Source organism: Palaemon carinicauda, unplaced genomic scaffold (assembly GCF_036898095.1).
Source record: "Palaemon carinicauda isolate YSFRI2023 unplaced genomic scaffold, ASM3689809v2 scaffold530, whole genome shotgun sequence".
Classification (NCBI taxonomy): Eukaryota; Metazoa; Arthropoda; class Malacostraca; order Decapoda; family Palaemonidae; genus Palaemon; species Palaemon carinicauda.
Window position 1 is genome coordinate 41,319 of NW_027171795.1, and position 21,828 is coordinate 63,146.

At 47.3% G+C, this 21,828-nt stretch overlaps 1 long non-coding RNA gene across 2 annotated transcripts in view; it reads left to right on the forward strand.

Annotated features, from left to right (window-relative positions):
- Nucleotides 1-476: 476 nt before the first annotated feature.
- The window catches only part of LOC137637096 (uncharacterized), a 37,330-nt gene continuing 15,978 nt past the window's right edge, over nucleotides 477-21,828 (forward strand). For both annotated transcript variants that reach the window (XR_011043383.1, XR_011043384.1), the window contains exon 1: nucleotides 477-678. This is a non-coding gene — a long non-coding RNA (uncharacterized lncRNA). The remainder of the gene's footprint in view (nucleotides 679-21,828) is intronic.

A 21,828-nucleotide genomic window follows, 5' to 3' on the forward strand; every position in this document is an offset into this window, starting at 1 on the left:
AAGTTGCCACGTAAGTTAATGAATATCCCGTCGTTTCAGAACAGATCCCACGATGAGCCAGCTAGATTCACGACCGTCTTCGGCAGGGGCCTTGGTGGTTTCAGAAACCGACAACAGCGTCTTTAAAAAACCTGGCGTGCCTCCTCCGAGGAAAAGGATAAAAAAGTGTTGGACGAAGACACTTTTGTGAACGTAAGTAGAAGGTATTTGACTTACAAACACTTATAAACATTCAGAGATAAAAATACAAATCCAACTGAAATTGTTTATCTGAGATATTGTATCCAAAGTCCATAATGAAATACTGTAGTAAGCAAGAAGACTTTTGCAGTATGAAATTTTACCATTTGAGTTTTGGAGCTGAAAATCATAGGCATGCAAGTTAGGTGAAGCCAAAATTTTTAAAAATTTGACTTTCAAACAGCTTCTTGGAACCTATTTAGTTTCTAAGTTGAGGACTTTTTGTTTAGTACTCCAACGGGGACTCGTCTTCGTTCCGAAACGTTGAGGACAGCCCGGCCACCTTCGAAACCCCGCTGTCGAACACGAGCGACGCGACGCCGCTCATAGGCGGTCGGGAAGGATCGCCCAAGTCGTCTCGGGATGCTAAGGAAAATGAGGAAAGTAAGGATGGCGACAACGTGGATGTGGCGAAGATGTGCCAAATTCAGGTTGAAGGTGAGTGAGTGCAGCTGTTTTTCTTTTTTTGGATCAGGTAAATTCTGGAGAGGATATATCAGTCTTGTTCCTGTACATAATAAAAACCTTTGTCCTTTATCAGAAGTATAACTTCAGTGAAGTTTGTAAAACAGATAAACTTTTAATGAGGCGAGCGTAGTTGCCTATCCCGATAAGGGGAGGGACCCTCACTTTCACTTCGGCTGCGGTGCTGTACTGTCTTAATTACCTGCATCTCTTGTTGGGCTGTTTAGTGCTTTTTTCTTTTGCTTTCCAGAGTGTTTGTGTTGGTTGTGTTTTTTGTTGATTATGGCGTTTCAATGGGCAGATGTGCGGCTTTGTCTGGGCCATAATTGTGGCTGGTATATGAGTAGTACATTGGATCCTTCTCTCTGGTTTCGGTTCATTTTCCCTTTACCAACACACTAACAAATCGAATAGTCTGGCCTATTCTTTACATATTCTCCTCTGTCCTCATACACTTAACAACACTGAAATTACCAGACAATTCTTCTTACTACACTGTAATTGTTCAGTGGCCACTATACTCTTTGTAAGGGTAGAAGAGGCTCTTTAGCTATGGTAAGCAGCTCCTCTAGGAGAAGGACACTCCAAAATCAAACCATTGCTCTATAGTCTTGGGTAGTGTCATAGCCTCTGTACCATGGTCTTCCACTGTCTTGGGTTGGAGTTCTCTTGCTTGAGGGTACTCGGGCACACTATTCTATCTTGTTTCTCTTCCTCTTGTTTTGTTAAGTTTTTTATAGTTTATATAGGAGATATCTATTTTAATGTTGTTGCTCCTCTTTAAAATATTTTTTTAAATATTTAACTTAGCCGGTGAATGTATAATAGCTGCAACTCCGTTGCTCGACAGACAAAAAACAGTAAAAACTCGCCAGCGATCGCTATACAGGTTGCGAGTGTGCCCACCAGCGCCAACTGTCGGCCAGATACCACTCTCGATGTAAACAAAGACTCAATTTCTTCTCTGTCGACGTGTCGACAAGACGTACTTTACTCGCTGTTGAACCTTGGAGTTTTTTCACATCATATTTGGTGAAGTACTTTATTTTGGTTTGAGCTTTCGCAGTACAGCTGTTTTTCAATATTAAACTTACCCGATAATCATGTAGCTGTCAACTCCGTTGCCCGACAGAATTCTACGGAAGGGATACGCCAGCGATCACTATACTAGAAGGGGGTGTACTCACCAGCGCCACCTGTGGCCAGGTACTGCAGTACTTCTTGTTGACACCACCTCAATTTTTCCTCTGTCGTGCTTCCGGCAAGACGTTCATGGATACGCTTATAATTTTGGAGTATTGTTCACGGTTTTTGGTGAAGTATTTCTCTAAGATTTCAGCTTTCGCTATACTGGAAACTTTTCTATTAGCTTAGATAGCTTTTATTTTTATTTGATTAATGGTTAACGATCTTTTGCTTGATTTGGAATCCCCCTTGACTAGCTCTTTGATTCAAGATGTCCGACCTTTCACAAGCCCCTCCCCATAGACGATGTAGGTCTTGTAATAGGCGTATTCCAAAGGCCTCGGTTGATCCTCACACCGCTTGTTCCGACTGTAGGGAAAGACCCTGTCAGTTGGAAGATCGATGTGAGGAATGCGCCGGACTTTCGGAACTTGAGTTTGTTCGATTCCTTAAATATTCCACTAAGTTAGAGAGAGAGAGAGTTAGGAGGAGTTCTGCTCGCTCTTCGCTTTTTTCCTCACCTCATGATCCTCAACCTTTTCCTCCCCCTGTAGTGGCTACCCCCGAACCTACTATTTGTGCTCAGCCTGATATGTCCGATGTTTTGCGTGCCATTCAGGCTTTAGGTGACAAAGTGGAATCGGTAGTGAGTGACCATAAGTTTCTCTTGGCGGACGTCAAAGAACTTAAGGTCAAAAGTGCAGTGGGAAGTGGTAGTGCCAGTGCTGTGCCAAGTGCTAGTGTCAGTGCGGTGCCGAGTGCTAGTGTCAGTGTCAGTGTTGTGCGTGAGGGTACTTCTGTGCGTGCCAGTCGTCCTCCCAGTCCGGGACCTCTTGCAAGCTCCCAAGCCCAGGGGAGAAGCAATGTCGAAGGGCAAAAGGGTTCGGCAGGCCTTGATCGGCGCACAGAAGTATCCTCGGTGGTTGCGGGCGTGTCTTACAGAGACCGTCACTCCCACCCGCAGACGATTGAGCCCTTATTTTCCTCGTCTGCAGAAGAAATTTCGGGGAGAAAACGCTGGACTCAGGTCTCAAGACCTCTTAAACGTAAAGTCCAGACCTCAAGAGTTCAACAACCCGGATGCAGTCATTGGATTAGCTCTGACTCTCCGCAGTCATCAGGTGACTGCACACCTCCTAAGAGGGGTAAGGCGATGCCTCAACAGACCTCATCTTCTGTTAAGGCTTTGCCTCAGCAGACCTTAGCGTCTGTTGATCCCAAGATGACTTTGCTGCAGTCCATGCAGTCGCAGCTTGCGGTCTTAATGCGTGAGTTTCAGGCTGAGAAGGTTACACCTCCTCCTGCGAGCGCTCCGCCTCACCGCAGTCCAGTCTGCCAGGCGTACGAAGTTGAGGTTCCTCAGGCTACCTTACCGCGTTCGGAGTTGCCAGTTACCAGCATTGTGCAGCAACCTCCACCTTCCTTAAGGCAACCTCAGCAATGGGAACAGGAGTCTTTTGCTTTGAGGCAAGATTTTCTTGCGGTTAGACCATCTTCGAGGCAACAACCTCTTGAGGTACGACAACCTCTACCATCCTTGAGTCAGCCACCTCAGCTCTCGCAGCTGCTACCTCAACTTTCCTCAAGGCGAGAGCCTCAACTCTTGAGGCTAGCACCTCAGGAACCTCAACTCGTGAGACAGGAACTGCGTTCTGCGCAGCTACTACCTCAACTCTCGCAGCTCACACCTCAAGAACCTCAACTCGTGAGACAGGAACCTGCTACTGCGCATCCACCTCAACCCTTGAAGCAAGCGCAACTCTTGAGACAGGAAACTCATGCTAGGAGTCAGCCACCTCAACGCATGCACCTACCTTCCTCTACTCTACTTGACCAGTCTTTGCAGCCTGAACCTCAGGTTTTAATACAGTCGCCTCTCTCCACACTTGCTCCTCAAACCGCCGCAGAACCTCCTTCATCCCAACCTCTTGACTTTGTCGTTACCAGCCCTCATCCTCTTCAACAGAGACTTGAGGATGAAACCGCAAGTGTTTATGCACCCGCTTGTCAAGATTCTGCTGTTCAGCACACCGCTGTAACTTTACCTCTCGCTTCGCAACACTCTGGTGATGAGGTTTCTGAGGAGGAAGCTGCGCATCTAGATGATCCCTCTTCGGACGTGGAGGAACCCAAGTCTTCTCCTCCCTCCATTGACTTTCGCAAGGTCCTGGCTCTTTTCAGAGAGGTTTACCCGGATCATTTTGTTTCTGCTACCCCTCGCTCTCCTCCATCTGAGTTTTCACTAGGCATGCAACCTGTTAAGTCGGCCTATACTAAGCTCGTCTTTGCTAGATCCTCTAAGAGAGCTTTAAGAATATTAGGGGATTGGTTGCAGTCCAAACAGCAACTAGGGAAGACTTCTTTTATGTTCCCTCCTACTAAGCTGACATCTAAGGCGGGCGTATGGTATGCCACAGGAGAGGAACCAGGCTTGGGAGTCCCTGCCTCTGCCCAGGCTGACTTCTCAAGTTTGGTCGACTCCCCACGTAGATCAGCTATGAGGCGCTCTAAGGTCTGCTGGACCTTTTCCGACTTAGACCACTTCTGAAAGGGTATTTTTCATGCCTTTGAGATTTTTAATTTTCTCGACTGGTGCCTGGGGGCCTTGAGCAAGAAGACTTCCCCTGCGGACAAGGACTCAGCCATGCTTATAATGTCCTGTATGGATAAGGCAATTCGGGATGGGTCCGGCGAACTTGCATCAATGTTTGTTTCAGGAGTACTTAAGAAAAGGGAACAGCTTTGCACTTTTCTTTCTACTGGCATCACCTCTTGTCAAAGGTCTCAGTTACTTTTTGCTCCGCTTTCTAAGTTCCTGTTTCCTGAGGAGCTTATCAAGGAATTGTCTGCGGCCCTTATTCAGAAGGACACTCATGACCTTGTGGCCTCTTCAGCTCGTAAGGCTAAGGTTGCTCCTTCAGTTCCCAAAACTTACCGCACCCCAGTAGCCGATACTCCTGCTACGAGATTTATTCCGCCCTTTCGTGGCAGAGCCCCCAGCCGAGGAAGTACCCGTCCAGACTCTTCCAGGAGCAGGTCTAGGAAAGGTCCCAAGGCTTCAAAAGGCAAACACTGACTCTCCTCCTCTCCAGACAGCAGTAGGAGCCAGACTCAAGACCTTCTGGCAAGCTTGGGAAAGAAGAGGTGCAGACGCCCAGTCTGTCAAGTGGCTAAGGGAGGGTTACAGGATACCATTCTGCCGCAATCCCCCCCTGACCACTTCTCCCATCAACCTCTCTCCCAACTACAAGGAAAAGGACAAGAGGCTAGCGTTACACCAGGAGGTGTCGCTCCTGTTACAGAAGAAGGCAGTGGTGATAGTCCGGGACCATCAATCCCCGGGCTTCTACAACCGTCTCTTTCTGGTGGCCAAGAAGACAGGAGGTTGGAGACCGGTGCTGGACGTCAGCGCGCTCAATGCTTATGTCACCAAGCAGACGTTCACTATGGAGACGACGAAGTCGGTCCTAGCAGCGGTCAGGCAGGAGGACTGGATGGTCTCGTTGGATCTGAAAGACGCTTACTTTCACGTTCCTATTCATCCAGACTCCCAACCTTTCCTGAGATTCGTTTTTGGAAAGGTTGTGTACCAATTCCAAGCCCTGTGTTTTGGCCTAAGCACAGCTCCTATGGTGTTTACGCATCTGATGAGGAATATTGCAAAATTCCTCCACTCTTCGAACATCAGAGCCTCCCTTTATTTAGACGACTGGCTGTTAAGAGCCCCCACAAGTCGTCGCTGTCTGGAGAGTCTCAACTGGACTTTGGACTTGATCAAAGAACTGGGTCTATTGGTCAACTTAGAAAAGTCCCTACTCATTCCCTCCCAATCCATCGTTTACCTGGGAATGGAGATTCGGAGTCAGGCTTTTCGGGCTTTTCCATCGGCCCCAAGGATAAGCCAAGCCCTAGAATGCATCCTGAGCATGCTGAAGAGGAACAGTTGCTCGGTGAGACAGTGGATGAGTCTAACAGGGACTCTGTCATCGTTAGCCCTGTTCGTCGAGTTAGGGAGACTCCACCTCCGCCCTCTCCAATTCCATCTAGCAGCTCATTGGGACAAGGAATTGACGCTCGAAGCAGTCTCTATTCCGGTCACCAAAGAGATGAAGACTACTCTCTTGTGGTGGAAAACCAACATCCTTCTCAAGGAGGTTCTATCGTTAGCGATTCAGACCCCCAATCTTCATCTCTTCTCGGACGCATCAGACTCGGGCTGGGGCGCGACCTTGAACGGACAGGAATGCTCGGGAACATGGAACAAGGAACAGGAAACGCTCCACATCAACTGCAAGGAGCTGCTGGCAGTTCATCTGGCCCTAATGAACTTCAAGTCCCTCCTGTTAGGCAAGGTGGTGGAGGTGAACTCCGACAACACCACAGCCTTGGCTTACATCTCCAAGCAGGGGGGGACCCATTCGAGGAAGCTGTACGAGATAGCAAGGGACCTCCTCATTTGGTCAAGAAGTCTAAACCTCACTCTGGTAACGAGGTTCATTCAGGGCAACATGAACGTCTCAGCAGATCGCCTCAGCAGAAAAGATCAAGTCATCCCCACGGAATGGACCCTTCACAAGAGCGTGTGCAACAGACTTTGGACCTTGTGGGGTCAGCCTACGATAGATCTGTTCGCCACCTCCATGACCAAGAGGCTTCCTTTGTACTGTTCCCCAGTTCCAGACCCAGCAGCAATTCACGTGGATGCTTTTCTGCTGAATTGGTCCCATCTCGACCTATATGCATTCCCGCCGTTCAAGATCATCAACAGAGTCATTCAGAAGTTCGTCTCGCACGAAGGGACACGGCTGACGCTGGTTGCTCCCCTTTGGCCTGCAAGAGAATGGTTCACAGAGGTACTACAATGGCTGGTCGACGTTCCCAGGACTCTCCCTCTAAGAGTGGACCTTCTACGTCAACCTCACGTAAACAAGGTACACCCAAACCTCCACGCTCTTCGTCTGACTGCCTTCAGACTGTCGAAAGATTCGCTAGAGCTAGAGGCTTTTCGAAGGAGGCAGCCAGAGCGATTGCCAGAGCAAGGAGGGTATCCACTCGTAGAGTCTACCAATCCAAGTGGGAAGTCTTCCGAAGCTGGTGCAGAGCCAATGCAGTTTCCTCTACCAATACCTCTGTAACCCAAGTAGCTGACTTCCTATTACATCTTAGGAATGTGAGATCCCTTTCGGCTCCGACGATTAAAGGGTACAGAAGTATGTTGGCTTCAGTTCTCCGCCACAGAGGTTTGGACCTTTCATCCAACAAGGACCTTCAAGACATCCTTAAATCTTTCGAGACTTCTAAAGAACGTCGTCTATCCACTCCAGGCTGGAATCTAGACGTAGTCTTAAGGTTCCTTATGTCTCCTAGGTTCGAACCTCTCCAGTCAGCTTCCTTCAAAGACCTTACTCTCAAAACTCTTTTCCTCGTCTGCCTTGCAACAGCTAAAAGAGTTAGTGAGGTTCACGCCTTCAGCAAGAACATTGGGTTCACATCCGAATCAGCAACATGTTCTTTACAGCTCGGATTTTTAGCTAAGAATGAACTTCCTTCACGTCCTTGGCCTAGATCGTTTGAAATTCCTAGCCTTTCCAACATGGTGGGTAACGAGCTAGAAAGAGTTCTTTGCCCTGTCAGAGCTCTGAAATACTATCTTAATAGGTCAAAACCTATACGAGGACAGTCAGAAGCCTTATGGTGTGCAATCAAGAAACCTTCGATGCCTATGTCCAAAAACGCAGTTTCGTATTATATAAGGCTTCTGATTAGAGAAGCCCATTCTCACATGAAGGATGAAGACCTTGCTTTGCTGAAGGTAAGGACCCACGAAGTGAGAGCTGTAGCCACTTCGATGGCCTTTAAACAGAACCGTTCTCTGCAGAGCATTATGGATGCAACTTATTGGAGGAGCAAGTCAGTGTTTGCATCATTTTATCTTAAAGATGTCCAGTCTCTTTACGAGAACTGCTACACCCTGGGACCATTCGTAGCAGCGAGTGCAGTAGTAGGTGAGGGCTCAGCCACTACATTCCCTTAATCCCATAACCTTTTTTAACCTTTCTCTTGAATGCTTTTATTGTTGTTTTTTGGTTGTTACGGTAGGCTAAGAAGCCTTCCGCATCCTTTTTGATTTGGCGGGTGGTCAATTCGTTCTTGAGAATCGCCTGGGTTAAAGGTTGTGTAGAGGTCCTTTAGTATGGGTTGCAGCCCTGTATACTTCAGCACCTTTGGGTTGTTCAGCCTCCTAAGAGGAACGCTGCGCTCAGTAAGGAAGACGAACTTATTAAAGGCAGAGTAACGGTTCAAGTCGACTTCCTTACCAGGTACTTATAATTTCATTGTTATTTGGAATAACTGATAATATGAAATATGGGATACTTAGCTATCTCATAGTCATCTACACTGGTTTTCACCCACCTCCCTGGGTGTGAATCAGCTACATGATTATTGGGTAAGATTAATATTGAAAAATGTTATTTTCATTAGTAAAATAAATTTTTGAATATACTTACCCGATAATCATGATTTAATTGACCCACCCTTCCTCCCCATAGAGAACCAGTGGACCGAGGAAAATTGAGGTGGTGTCAACAAGAAGTACTGCAGTACCTGGCCACAGGTGGCGCTGGTGAGTACACCCCCTTCTAGTATGGTGATCGCTGGCGTATCCCTTCCGTAGAATTCTGTCGGGCAACGGAGTTGACAGCTACATGATTATCGGGTAAGTATATTCAAAAATTTATTTTACTAATGAAAATAACATTTTTCTTCAAATAAATCCTTGAACTCTTTTTTGGATCGGATTAATTGTTGATGACTTAGATCGTTTTTTGGAATTTTCCTTGACTAATTCAAAATGGCTGACCTTTCACAAGTTCCCAAGTTCAGAAAATGTAATGCTAGGGACTGTCATAGGCGTCTTCCAAAGGCTTCTCTCGACCCTCACACTGTTTGTTCCAATTGTCGGGGTAAAACCTGTCAATTGGAAGATCGGTGTGAGGAATGCGTGGGCCTTTCAGAATTCGATTTTATCGAATTTGAGAAATATACACGCAGACTAGAGAGAGATAGGGTAAGGAGAAGTTCTTCTAGGTCGATAGATTTTTCCTCTCCACATGCCCCTGAACCTAATCCTTCCCCTGTAGTGGTTGTTCCTAACCCCCCTCCTAGCACTCAGGAACCGTCGATGCAAGACATGATGCGTGCTATCCATGCCTTGGGGGAGAGAGTTGAGGCCCTTGCAAGTGACCGCAATCAACTCATGGCGGACGTAAAGGAACTAAAGTGCCAAAGTGCCACGGCGGAAAGTGTTAAAGTGCCTAGTGTTTCTCAAAGTGTTGTGAACAGTGTTGCGCTTGAGGGTTCGTCTGTTCGTGCCTGTCGTCCTCCTAGTCCGGGACCTCTTGCAAGCTCCCAAGCCCAGGGGAGAAGCAATGTCGTACGACTCATGGGTTCGAGAGGCCTTGATCAGCGAACAGACGTTCCCTCTATGGTATCAGGCGTATCTCCCCAAGATCGCCCCTACCAACGTAAGACGAGAGAGCCCATTTTTACCTCGTCGTCCGAAGGTGTTTCTCGTAAGAAACCTTGGACTAAGGTCTCCAGACCTTTGAAACGTAAGTCGGTCCCTTCAGGACAAGTCCAACGTCCCGGTTGTAGCCACTGGGACAGTTCGGACCCGTTGCCGTCATCGGATGACAGATCGCCGCCTAAGAGAGGCAAAGTTGTGCCGCCTCAGTCGCTCACCCCGTCTGTTGCCGCACCTGCTTCCGTAGACCCTAAATGGGTGTTACTGCAGGACATGCAGTCCAAGCTTGCGTCCTTGATGGAGGACTTCAATGCGGAGAAGGTTGCCGCTGAACCTTCTGGCCAACAACCATCCAAGCGGTCTGTTGTGCGTCCTGTTGACGTTGAGGTAGCTTTCTCGCGTCAACCAGTTGGGGTAGTACCTCCACCGATGCGACCCAGTGTGGGTTGCCAGCCGCACGTTGACATTAGGCGACGCACGGAGGTGGTTGTTGACGTTCAGGACGTTCATCAACCATCAGAGGTGACTTGTTTTGACGCGGTGCGTCAACCTCCGCAACCCGGTATGGTGTTGACTGCACAACCCAGACGGTCTAAACAGTCTCGGGTGGACGCTGTGCGTCTTCGCGCACCGGTGGTTGTTGACAGTTCCCAGACTGTTCAGCAGTTCCATGACGCTGCGTCCGGCTCCGTCACGCATGCACCAGTGTGACCGGACTCGGCGAGTCAAACGTTGCCCACTCCTGTGCCGTTTTCTCATCAGTTTTCGGATGAGGAACTGTCAGATGAGGACGTTGCTGAACCACAAGAGGATCAACCTTCAGAACTTGATGAGCCTAAGGCAGCTCAACCATCCTTGGACTTTAGAAAAGTCATGGCTGTGTTTAAGGAGTTGTTCCCTGACCACTTTGTTTCTGTGGCTCCTCGTTCGCCGCCGTCGGAGTTTGTATTAGGCGTTCCTGCTTCTGTGCCTGCCTTTACTAAACTCGTTCTCTCTCGCTCATCCAAGAGAGCCTTGCGGCTGTTGGGCGATTGGTTAGAGACCAAGAAGAGTTTAGGGAAGACAGCATTTGCCTTCCCCCCATCTAAACTCTCGTCTAGATCGAGCGTCTGGTATGCCACGGGAGAAGTTCTCGGCTTGGGAGTTCCTGCCTCTGCCCAGGGCGACTTCTCAAGTCTTGTAGACTCTCCCCGCCGCCTTGCCATGAGACGCTCGAAGATTTGTTGGTCACCATCGGACCTGGACCACCTTCTTAAAGGTATATTTAGGGCGTTCGAAGTCTTTAACTTCCTAGACTGGTGTCTAGGAGCCCTGAGTAGGAAAATCTCTTCTACAGATAAGGATGTTTCCTTACTCATTATGTCCTGCATGGACAAGGCCGTCCGTGATGGGTCCAACGAACTTGCCGCTTCATTCACATCTGGAGTCCTGAAGAAACGAGAGTCTCTATGTTCTTTCCTGTCCGCTGGAGTGACGCCATGCCAAAGATCTGAGCTACTCTTTGCGCCCTTGTCCAAGTGCCTGTTTCCTGAAGTCCTGGTTAAGGAAATTGCCTTGTCTTTAGTTCAGAAGGACACCCATGATCTAGTTGCGTCCTCGGCTTGCAAAGCTCCCCCTTTGCCTACATTGTCTGCTAGACCGAGGATAGACACTCCAGCGTCTCGGTTTATCCCGCCCTTTCGTGGCAGAGCCTCCAGCAGGGGAGGTGCTCGTGCCGAAGGGAAGCGAGGGAAGAGGAAAGGATCCAAGTCCTATAAGGGCAGAGTCTGACTGCCCGCAACTTCAGACAGCAGTAGGAGCCAGACTCAAGAACTTCTGGCAAGCCTGGGAGAAGAGAGGCGCAGATCAACAATCTGTGAGGTTGCTCAGAGAGGGGTACAAAATCCCTTTTGTACGCAAACCCCCTCTAGCGACGTCCCCCATCGATCTCTCTCCCAGGTACAGAGAGGAAGAAAAGAGACGAGCCCTGAAACTGGAAGTGTCTCTTTTGCTAGAGAAGGGAGCGGTGGTCAAAGTCTCGGACCTTCAATCACCAGGGTTTTACAACCGTCTCTTCCTAGTATCAAAGAAGACAGGAGGTTGGAGACCGGTGCTAGACGTCAGTGCTCTGAATGTCTTTGTCACAAAGACGAAGTTCTCCATGGAGACCACAAAGTCAGTCTTAGCAGCGGTCAGAAAGGAAGACTGGATGGTCTCTCTAGACCTAAGGGACGCCTACTTCCACATCCCCATTCACTCAGACTCCCAACCCTTTCTGAGATTCGTCTTCGAAGATGTGGTTTACCAGTTTCGGGCCCTGTGCTTTGGCCTAAGCACAGCTCCTCTCGTGTTTACGAGGCTGATGAGGAATGTGGCGAAATTCCTCCACTTATCGGACATCCGAGCCTCCCTTTATTTGGACGACTGGCTTCTCAGAGCCTCTTCCAGTCGTCACTGTCTGAAGGATCTCAAGTGGACTCTAGATCTGACCAAGGAATTGGGACTCCTAGTCAATTTGGAAAAGTCGCAGCTGGTCCCATCCCAAACTATTCTGTATTTAGGGATGGAGATTCACAGTCAAGCTTTTCGGGCTTTTCCGTCGGCCCCCAGAATAGATCAAGCCCTGCTCTCCATCCAGAAGATGCTGAAGAAAGAACGCTGCTCAGTCAGGCTTTGGATGAGTCTGGTAGGGACGCTGTCATCCCTGGAGCAATTTGTCTCGCTAGGAAGGCTACACCTCCGACCTCTACAATTCCATCTGGCTTTTCACTGGAAAAAGGACGAGACGCTAGAGGCGGTCTCGATCCCGATTTCCGAAAAGATAAAGACTTGTCTGACTTGGTGGAAAGACAATATCAGTCTACGAGAGGGTCTTCCCCTAGCAGTTCAGAAACCCAACCACGTTCTCTTCTCGGACGCATCGGACTTGGGCTGGGGCGCGACGCTGGACGGTCGGGAATGCTCAGGTCTGTGGAACTCGAGTCAGAGGAGCATGCATATCAACTGCAAGGAGCTTTTGGCGGTTCATCTGGCCTTGAGAAGCTTCGAGTATCTCCTTCGAGGCAAAGTGGTGGAAGTAAACTCGGACAACACCACGGCCTTGGCGTACATCTCCAAACAGGGAGGTACCCACTCACTGACGTTGTACGAGATCGCAAGGGACCTGCTCATCTGGTCAAAAGATCGAGGCATCTCTCTAGTAACGAGGTTCATCCAGGGCGACTTGAACGTCCTAGCAGATTGTCTCAGTCGAAAAGGTCAAGTAATTCCAACCGAATGGACCCTCCACAAGGATGTGTGCAAGAGACTCTGGACGACTTGGGGTCAACCCACCATAGATCTCTTTGCAACCTCGCTGACCAAGAGGCTTCCAATCTATTGCTCTCCAGTCCCGGACCCAGCAGCAATACATATAGATGCCTTCCTCCTAGATTGGTCACATCTGGACCTTTACGCATTCCCACCATTCAAGATTGTCAACAAGGTACTGCAGAAGTTCGCCTCTCACGAAGGGACAAGGTTGACGTTAGTTGCTCCCCTCTGGCCCGCGAGAGAATGGTTCACCGAGGTACTTCGATGGTTAGTAGACGTTCCCAGAAGTCTTCCTCTAAGAGTAGACCTTCTACGTCAGCCACACGTAAAGAAGGTACACCAAAGCCTCCACGCTCTTCGTCTGACTGCCTTCAGACTATCGAAAGACTCTCGAGAGCTAGAGGCTTTTCGAAGGAGGCAGCCAGTGCGATTGCTAGAGCAAGGAGAGCGTCTACCATTAGAGTCTACCAATCGAAGTGGGAAGTCTTCCGAGACTGGTGCAAATCAGTTTCTGTATCCTCGACCAGTACCTCTGTAGCCCAAATAGCTGACTTTCTCTTATACCTGAGAAAAGGACGATCCCTTTCAGCTCCCACTATCAAGGGCTACAGAAGCATGTTGGCATCGGTCTTCCGGCATAGAGGCTTAGATCTTTCCAACAATAAAGATCTGCAAGACCTCCTTAAGTCTTTTGAGACCACTAAGGAGCGTCGTTTGGCTACTCCTGGGTGGAATTTAGACGTGGTCCTAAGATTCCTCATGTCAGACAGGTTTGAGCCTTTACAATCAGCCTCCCTGAAAGATCTCACTCTTAAGACTCTTTTCCTGGTATGCTTAGCCTCGGCTAAAAGAGTCAGTGAGATTCATGCCTTCAGCAAGAACATCGGATTTTCGTCAGAAAAAGCTACTTGTTCTCTGCAACTTGGTTTTCTAGCCAAAAATGAGCTACCTTCTCGTCCTTGGCCTAAATCTTTCGATATTCCCAGCTTATCGGAGATCGTAGGCAATGAACTAGAAAGAGTCTTATGCCCTGTTAGAGCTCTTAAGTTCTACTTAGCTCGTACTAAACCTTTACGAGGCCAATCTGAAGCTTTATGGTGTTCGGTTAAGAAACCATCCTTGCCTATGTCAAAGAATGCTTTGTCATACTTTATCAGATTGCTAATACGAGAAGCTCATTCACACCTGAGTGAGGAAGACCGAGCTTTGCTTAAGGTTAAGACGCACGAGGTTAGAGCTGTAGCAACTTCCGTGGCCTTTAAGCAAAATAGATCTCTGCAAAGTATCATGGACGCAACCTATTGGAGAAGCAAGTCAGTGTTCGCGTCATTTTACTTGAAAGATGTCCAGTCTCTTTACGAGAACTGCTACACACTGGGACCATTCGTAGCAGCGAGTGCAGTAGTGGGTGAGGGCTCAACCACTACAATTCCCTAATTCCATATCCTTTTAATCTGTCTCTTGAAATGTTTTATTGTTGTTTTTATGGGTTGTCCAGAAGGCTAAGAAGCCTTTCGCATCCTGGTTGATTTGGCGGGTGGTCAAAGTCATTTCTTGAGAGCGCCCAGATTAGGGGTTTGATGAGGTCCTGTTGTATGGGTTGCAGCCCTTGATACTTCAGCTCCTGGGGGTCTGTCAGCATCCTAAGAGGATCGCTGGGCTCCGTAAGGAAGACGTACTTACAAGGCAGAGTAATCGTCTAAGTTGACTTCCTTACCAGGTACCTATTTATTTTGTTTTTGTTATATTGATAACTTCCAAAATGAAATAAAAACTCTTAGCTTATACGATGTAAACATATTTAACTGGTCTCTACCCACCTCCTTGGGTGTGAATCAGCTATTATATATTCACCGGCTAAGTTAAATATTTTAAAATGATATTTTAATTATAAAATAAATTTTTGAATATACTTACCCGGTGAATATATAAATTAAACGACCCTCCCTTCCTCCCCAATAGAGATGCAGTGGGATGAGAAGAAATTGAGTCTTTGTTTACATCGAGAGTGGTATCTGGCCGACAGTTGGCGCTGGTGGACACACCCGCAACCTGTATAGCGATCGCTGGCGAGTTTTTACTGTTTTTTGTCTATCGAGCAACGGAGTTGCAGCTATTATATATTCACCGGGTAAGTATATTCAAAAATTTATTTTATAATTAAAATATTATTATTTTTGTTTATTTCCTTTCCTCACAGCTATTTTCCCTGTTGGAGCCCCAGGTCTTGTTGCATCCTGCTTTTCCAACTAGGGTTTTAGCTTATGAATTAATGATAATGATAGCCAGATGTGGATCCCGACTTATTAGCTTTTGCAGAGGGGTATGACTGCACACATTAATATCCCTGTGATTATTGTAGGGATTTTCCTCCTCTTCAGTGGGGAGAATTCTCAAAGGAGAGGAAGAAATCTAAGAGGGGTTCATCGGGATAAGGGTGGCAACGTCCAGGCTGGTGCTAAAGAAGTTCTTTTGTACCTTCTTCACTGCATCTTCAACTTCCTTCAGGGCTAGGTTTTTGTGAGGAATTAGTAAGAGGAAGTGAAACCCTGCCATGCACACAGGGATTGTTTTGAGTGAGACAAGTATTGCATTTTCCTAGCAAAATTAATACCCCTTTGTTTCATACAGTACCATTAGTGTACTATCGCAATGACTGATCTTTGTAATTTGTTGCCTTCTAAAGGTATTGATGGTGCCCTGTAGGTCAAGAAGTTTCTTGAGGTGTTACATGCCACTTTGACTCAGACATCTTCCCTTCCTGCACCCTCTTCTATGGCAGTACCGCCTTTAAAGGAGAGACGTGATTGCTGTGCCCCTTGTCATGTCCTTGCATGTTGCAGCAGAGGATCCTTCCCACTAAACTTACCTGTTCCTGGGGCCTTCTTTATCTCGTGGCGACCCTTCAAATGTGGCGCCTGCCACTCCAAGTAAGAAGTAGAGGTCATTGAAGCATAGAACTTTGCCTGGTTCATCTACATGGCTTTATGTGAGTAATGTAATGTTGAAGAAGTTGAATGTATAAGCGACAAGGGACCAAGGAGAATGAGCAAGAAGTATAAGGAAGAATACTAAGCAATTGGCTTTAATAAAGGCGCTGAATGTACATAGTCAACAGATACTCCGATAGCTTAGAATTGAATCTTTAGGAAAAATCAATGAAATGTGGCGCCAGATCCTAAAGAAGTGATATTGTTATCGTTAGCATTGATTTGGAAATGTACTTTCGAAAAAACAAAAAATTCTATTGATCCACATAGCTGGTACAACAGGTGAAATATTGCTCTTCGTTCCTAAATTCCAGACATTCACTTGTGCTTCTGCACACCAAGCTGTCCACCTTCTTCAGTTCCTACCATGCTTCAATTTTATTCAACCATCAAATAAAATTCTAACTATTGATTGCAGTGCAATACAATCTGCAATGAGAATTAATGTCACGGATAGGCAGACTAAACGACTCTACGAACGCACAAATCCATGGGTTTAGGATCAACTGTAGCTTTCAGTGCAGGACTTGAAAGCAGGAGTCTGGAGATAGCAGACAACCGTCATCTCCTACTATCATTTGGAGAATACCCACATAATCCTTGGATATCTTTACCCTTGATTAATTGGTAGCTTTTCAACAGGCTCTGTAACAAATCTAGCTCCCTCGAGGAGGAGAATCATCTCGTGTCAGCTGTCGCGACGTAAGTCTAGAGCGAGAGGTTTGAATGAATGAATAGTAATTATCTGGCATCATGACATTAGTGATCATTGGTGCTGACTGGAGTGTGCTTAATGAAGAATTAATAACGTAAGATAAAACAGAAGAAATAAATGAATAACTTAACAAAACATTTAAAATTTGATATACTAAAAAATGAATAAGAAGGTCAGTTTCCAATACGAACATAAGAATGCCACTGGAATCACATAGAACATCTCTTACAAGAATTTTGTTGAGGATTTACCTACCATCCTCATTATGAGCTTCAGAGAGAAATTCTTCTCCAATATCCACAAGAATGGGACGTTCATTAAGTAAATGCCTAACAGTCAGGGGAACCGCGCAATTATAACGCAATGGCTGACACCTGCCAGTCATTAGGAACTCATATGTTTAACGTGTGCGCCCAATTTTAAGGCAACAGAGGGTAGTTACCATATTTCCATGGAGGTATAGTATTGCATTTGAGATCTTCATCTTATTCTGATCAACAGAATTCCAGTAATGTTGCCAAATATTACCTAGAGACTTTTTGATATCAGGAAAAACGGTAAGCATGATTGGCTTTCCTCTCGTCATCTTTTTCTTCTCCCTTTGGAGTGCAGCGCTCTTGTCGTTATGTGCTGTATGTATTTGAGCATCAGAATCAAGCCACTTTTCTTTTAGATGAGTTTTGTTCAGAAGTATTTCCAACATCATCCCAGATAAGGGCGAGGATGGAGAGAGTGTATTCAAACCCACTTCTCATAAATGACAGTACTGTACATTCAGACAACATATAATCTTTATTATTATTATTATTATTATTTCTGGGCTCGAACCTGTGCCGCCCAGTGAATAAGCTCCATTTAGCACTTATTCTTAGGTAATTTACTGCTAAATATACCAGAGAAAAAATGTAAAGGAGTGCTAGGTTAACTGGCTCGCTCACCTATTGGTGTCGGTATAAAATTGGGCGTATAATCCAGAGGTCCCGCACTATTTAGATTTATCCACGACAGAAACCCCAATAGAGGAGAGCCGTTCAACCTCACTCGGTACTACTAACAATGCATCCGCTCAGAACCCAACTCCTTTTAGCACGACGAGTATAGTAACCCGCATTTTTGTTGTGCTCTCGTTTTTGGTTTAATTTCCATTGAATTATGGCTTCTTCATCGGTTTCCCAGGAGACACCGTCTAAGTTAAGTACCAAGCTTGGTTTTACTGTGTTTTGAGCAACCTAGATCGTTTAATATTTATATTATAGGAGTTTATTCTCTTCGTTCATATCGATCTTGCTTGATTTCACTACAGTTGGTACTCCTGTTTTTGAGAGCTTTTAAGTTTCACTCGCGGTGTTACTATGTGTATTATTTTTATTATTAAATATTATTTGTTATTGTGAATATTCATTATTTAGCGTTTAGAATCCTCGTGGTTCAATTTTAGGGCCGATATCATTTACATATCGTTATGGCTGCCGACCTTCGTTGCTAGGCGGCAATGTTATTTTTAGCCATCAGGTGTGTCTTTTGTGATTTAATTATTATGTTGCATGCCTTGCCCAAAATTTCTATGTGTTTATTCATATAATTTTTAACGCTATTATTATTATAATGAATATTTGTGCCATTACTCCGTTTGATCTGTCTGGTTGGGGATCGTCAGTTGGTAGCCCTGCTGCCTCGTATCACGTGATCCTCCCCCACGCTCCCCCTCTCGCTAGGTGGGCGGCTAGGCTTCTCCCCCCTCCACTAGGGGACCGTTGCCTTCCCTCCTTTTAGAGGGGGTAGTTCAGTGTTTATGGACTTTGTCCTCCGGGTGTCCCGGCGGGTTCGTCTCTGTCTAGTCTGGTTGGCCACCGGTCAACAGAGTTGGATCCCGGTGCACCCTATTTTATATTCACTTTTCATTCTGGCTTATGTTATACGAAACCCTCCGGGTTCGGTTGGCGGTTCTTAGCTACAGTTCCGCCCCCCCCCTATTATTTTATAACATTTCCTATGATGATATATGATGATTATATATGACAGATCACTACCCCGGAGTCCCTAAATGAATTGGTATTGGATATACTTTTATTTCTCGGCCCGGGGCCTACCCCGCCCCGGGAAATCAGACACCATGTGTCTTAATTCCTTGTTATTGCATCCTTTTTTATGCTCCCGGCTCGACCGGAATGGATTGCTATACTTTAGTTTCAAGTTAGACTTATGTTTAGGCCCGGGTCCTCCGGTCCCGCCCCTACGTAAGAATATTACAGTTAAGCCCTAACCTTGTGTTAGACCTATGTTAGGCCCGGGTCCTCCGGACCCGCCCCTACCTAAGAATATTACAGTTAAGCTCTAATCTTGTGTTAGACCTATGTTAGGCCCGGGTCCTCCGGACCCGCCCCTACTTAAAGAATATTACAGTTAAGCTCTATTCTTGTGTTAGACCTATGTTAGGCCCGGGTCCTCCGGACCCGCCCCTACTTAAGGGAATTACAGTTTCTCATATACTATTCTTTTTATAGATGGTGCATTGTCTGACGCCGGCCTGTGCAGCTGTTCTGCACCAGCCTTGTGGCCACTCCGTCTGCCGATCTCACGCCCCTTGTGGGGTTCAACTGGAAGACGTTGTGGTATGGCACCCGGATAACTGTGTGATTTGCTTCGACCTCATCACTACCCTTGGATCTGACTCGGTGAGTCCCGTTGGCTATGTTGCCTTCTTATTTATTTTATTATTAGTAAGATATCTATGGTCTTGAAGGACCATTGGGAGTCTTCCCTTTTATAATTCCCACTATTATTTCAGGCATCCCCGGAGCAAAAGTCTGCGGCTCGGGCCACACTGAAGGTGTGGGTTGGTGGGTTTGCCCGGAATGTGAAGTCTAAGCGGCCGTACGTCCTATCTGAGGACTACTGCACCATGGTTTACCCCAACGCCAAGTCTTCAGCTGCTGTGGCTAGGCATGTGGCAGCTCCCATCATTGCCCACATCGATGCCACTATAACGGGTCTCATCGACCCAGAGCAAGATCCATCGGACGCCCCCGGAGGTCTGGAGGACAATGTTGCCTCCATGAACCTGGACGTCGAACCAATGTTACTAGACGAGCCGGATACAGGTAGGGTGGTAAGTGAGGCAGGTGTGTCCGGCGCTGAGATTCCTATCCTCAGCCCCGCTCTTTCTTCTTCTTCTGATTGCTCTTCTTTTCATGGATTTTCTGGGGACTGTGATTCGTCTCAACGATCATACCCGGTCCCCCCTAAGGATAAGTCTACTTCAAGAACCTTACCCAAAGCTCGCAAGCCTCACAAGACTTCTCATGGCTCTAAACAAAGTACGAACCTGTCATCAAAGGCCTCTGGTTCCTCCTCTAAGTCTCACGACCCGGGAGTTCATTCCGCCCCTCCTGCTGCTAGCCCGGGCCTTTCCGAATCAGCCATGCTTCGCATCGTGTCGGAGATGCAGGCAAAGTTGGTTTCGGAGATGCAGTCGAAGATGGACACGATGTTCTCTAACATTGGTCAGAGACTTGGGGCTTTAGAGCAAGGAGCTCCGGAGAGAGTCCAAAGCTCTCTCATCCCGGATGCCTCTAAGCTCCCGCCGTTTGCCAAGAACAACCCCTGGCGTATGGCTCTTCATTCCCCGTTCTCAGACGGAATGTTGACTTTGGAGGGCCTTGGCACTCGTCCTCTAGAGGACTTTGAATTCTTTCCTCCTGGTCTGGCATTTCCATTTCATGGTTATGCCAGGCTTACCGAGGAAGCCTTAGTTCGATTAGACAAGGTCCCCAAAGAGACGGTCATCTTCCCGAAGGAGCAAGCCCAATCTGTTTGGGCCAGATTTTTGAATGACATCGGCTGCACTAACACCATGCTGACGCCTTATAAAAGCTCCTTTACGATGTTCTTAATGGACAAGAACACCTTGACTCCATGCGTCAATAAGGTGGCAGAGCTTGCCTTCCAATATGCTCTGGAGGAGAAGCCCTTGCCTCCCATCCGAGAGGTGGATCCAATCTCCCTCCTTCTTCCTTCAGGCATTGAGTGTTGGGACAACGTCCATACCACCTTTACCTCTGGCAAGCTTGCAGCAGACTGTGCCTCAGTTTTGTTTAGTGAGAGGCTTCCCCGTCTCCCGGAATCCCTTATTAAACAGGAATATGATTCCCGCCTACGTGTGGGCCGTACTCTAAACTTGGCCACATCCACGGAGTCGATAGCCTTGACTTACGATACGGAGAGTATTTTTAAGTCTCTCAACAAGGCTACGTTACAGTCTTTATATTATGACTTGTATGACTTCGCTACTGCTAAACGCAGATGTCGCAAGCATGTCCTAGCTGAGGCGACGATTAGGCATGAACCTAATAAGCTCATCCGGTCCTCCTGTTGGGGTTCAAATCTCTTCCCCGAGGATCTCGTAGAGGAAGTCTTGGCGGAAGCCACTAGGGTTAATCAGAGCCTTAAAGCCCGTTGGGGTTTGACCCCTAAACGCAAATATGACCCCGCAAATTATCAAGCCCGGGGTAGGAAGAAGCTTAGACCATATACCTCCACCCAGTTCAGGCAACAGCAGAGTGCTTCATCCAACTTCCGGCTGCCTCTTCCTCCATCTTCTGTTGTCCCTGCACAGCCTTCCACCTCTCAGGCTCCTTCGGACGACTATGTCACCGTTCTGCTCCCTAAGAGCCAGCTTTCTGGTGCCTCCGCCACTTCTCCTGCCTTTAACCAGTCTTACGAGGCTCATAGCTCTTCCCAGAGTTATGGTAGAGGTAGAGGCTACCACCGTGGTTCTAACCAGAACAAAGGCAGGGGAAGAGCCTTTCGCAGAGGAAAGAACTTCCGAGGCGGACGTGGAGGCAACTCCTCAAACCAATACTGAGGTGCAGCAGGTAGGGGGGAGGCTCTATGCCTTCCGCAACAAATGGAGGTTCAGTCCCTGGGCGTTCAGTATCATCTCCTAGGGACTGGGGTGGAGTTGGATTCAAGGACCTCCTCCTCCGAACAAATTTCGTCAACATTCCACTCCGGACCTGGTCGAATTTGTCCAGGATCTTTTACAAAAGAACGCCATACAAGAAACGAAACATCTGAAGTTTCAAGGTCGGCTGTTCAGTGTCCCGAAGAAGGATTCAGACAAGAGAAGAGTGATTCTAGACCTATCCCTTCTCAACTTGTCCATTCAATGCGACAAGTTTCGAATGCTTACCGTCTCGCAGGTGCGGACCTTACTTCCCCGTGGGGCCGTCACCACCTCTATCGATCTTACAGACGCCTATTATCACGTCCCGATAGCGAGACACTTCCGTCCGTACCTAGGCTTTCGCTTAGGGGACAAAAGTACTCCTTCAAGGTGATGCCTTTCGGGCTCAACATCGCCCCAAGGATCTTCACAAAGTTAGCAGAAGTCGCTGTTCAGGAACTCAGGAATCAAG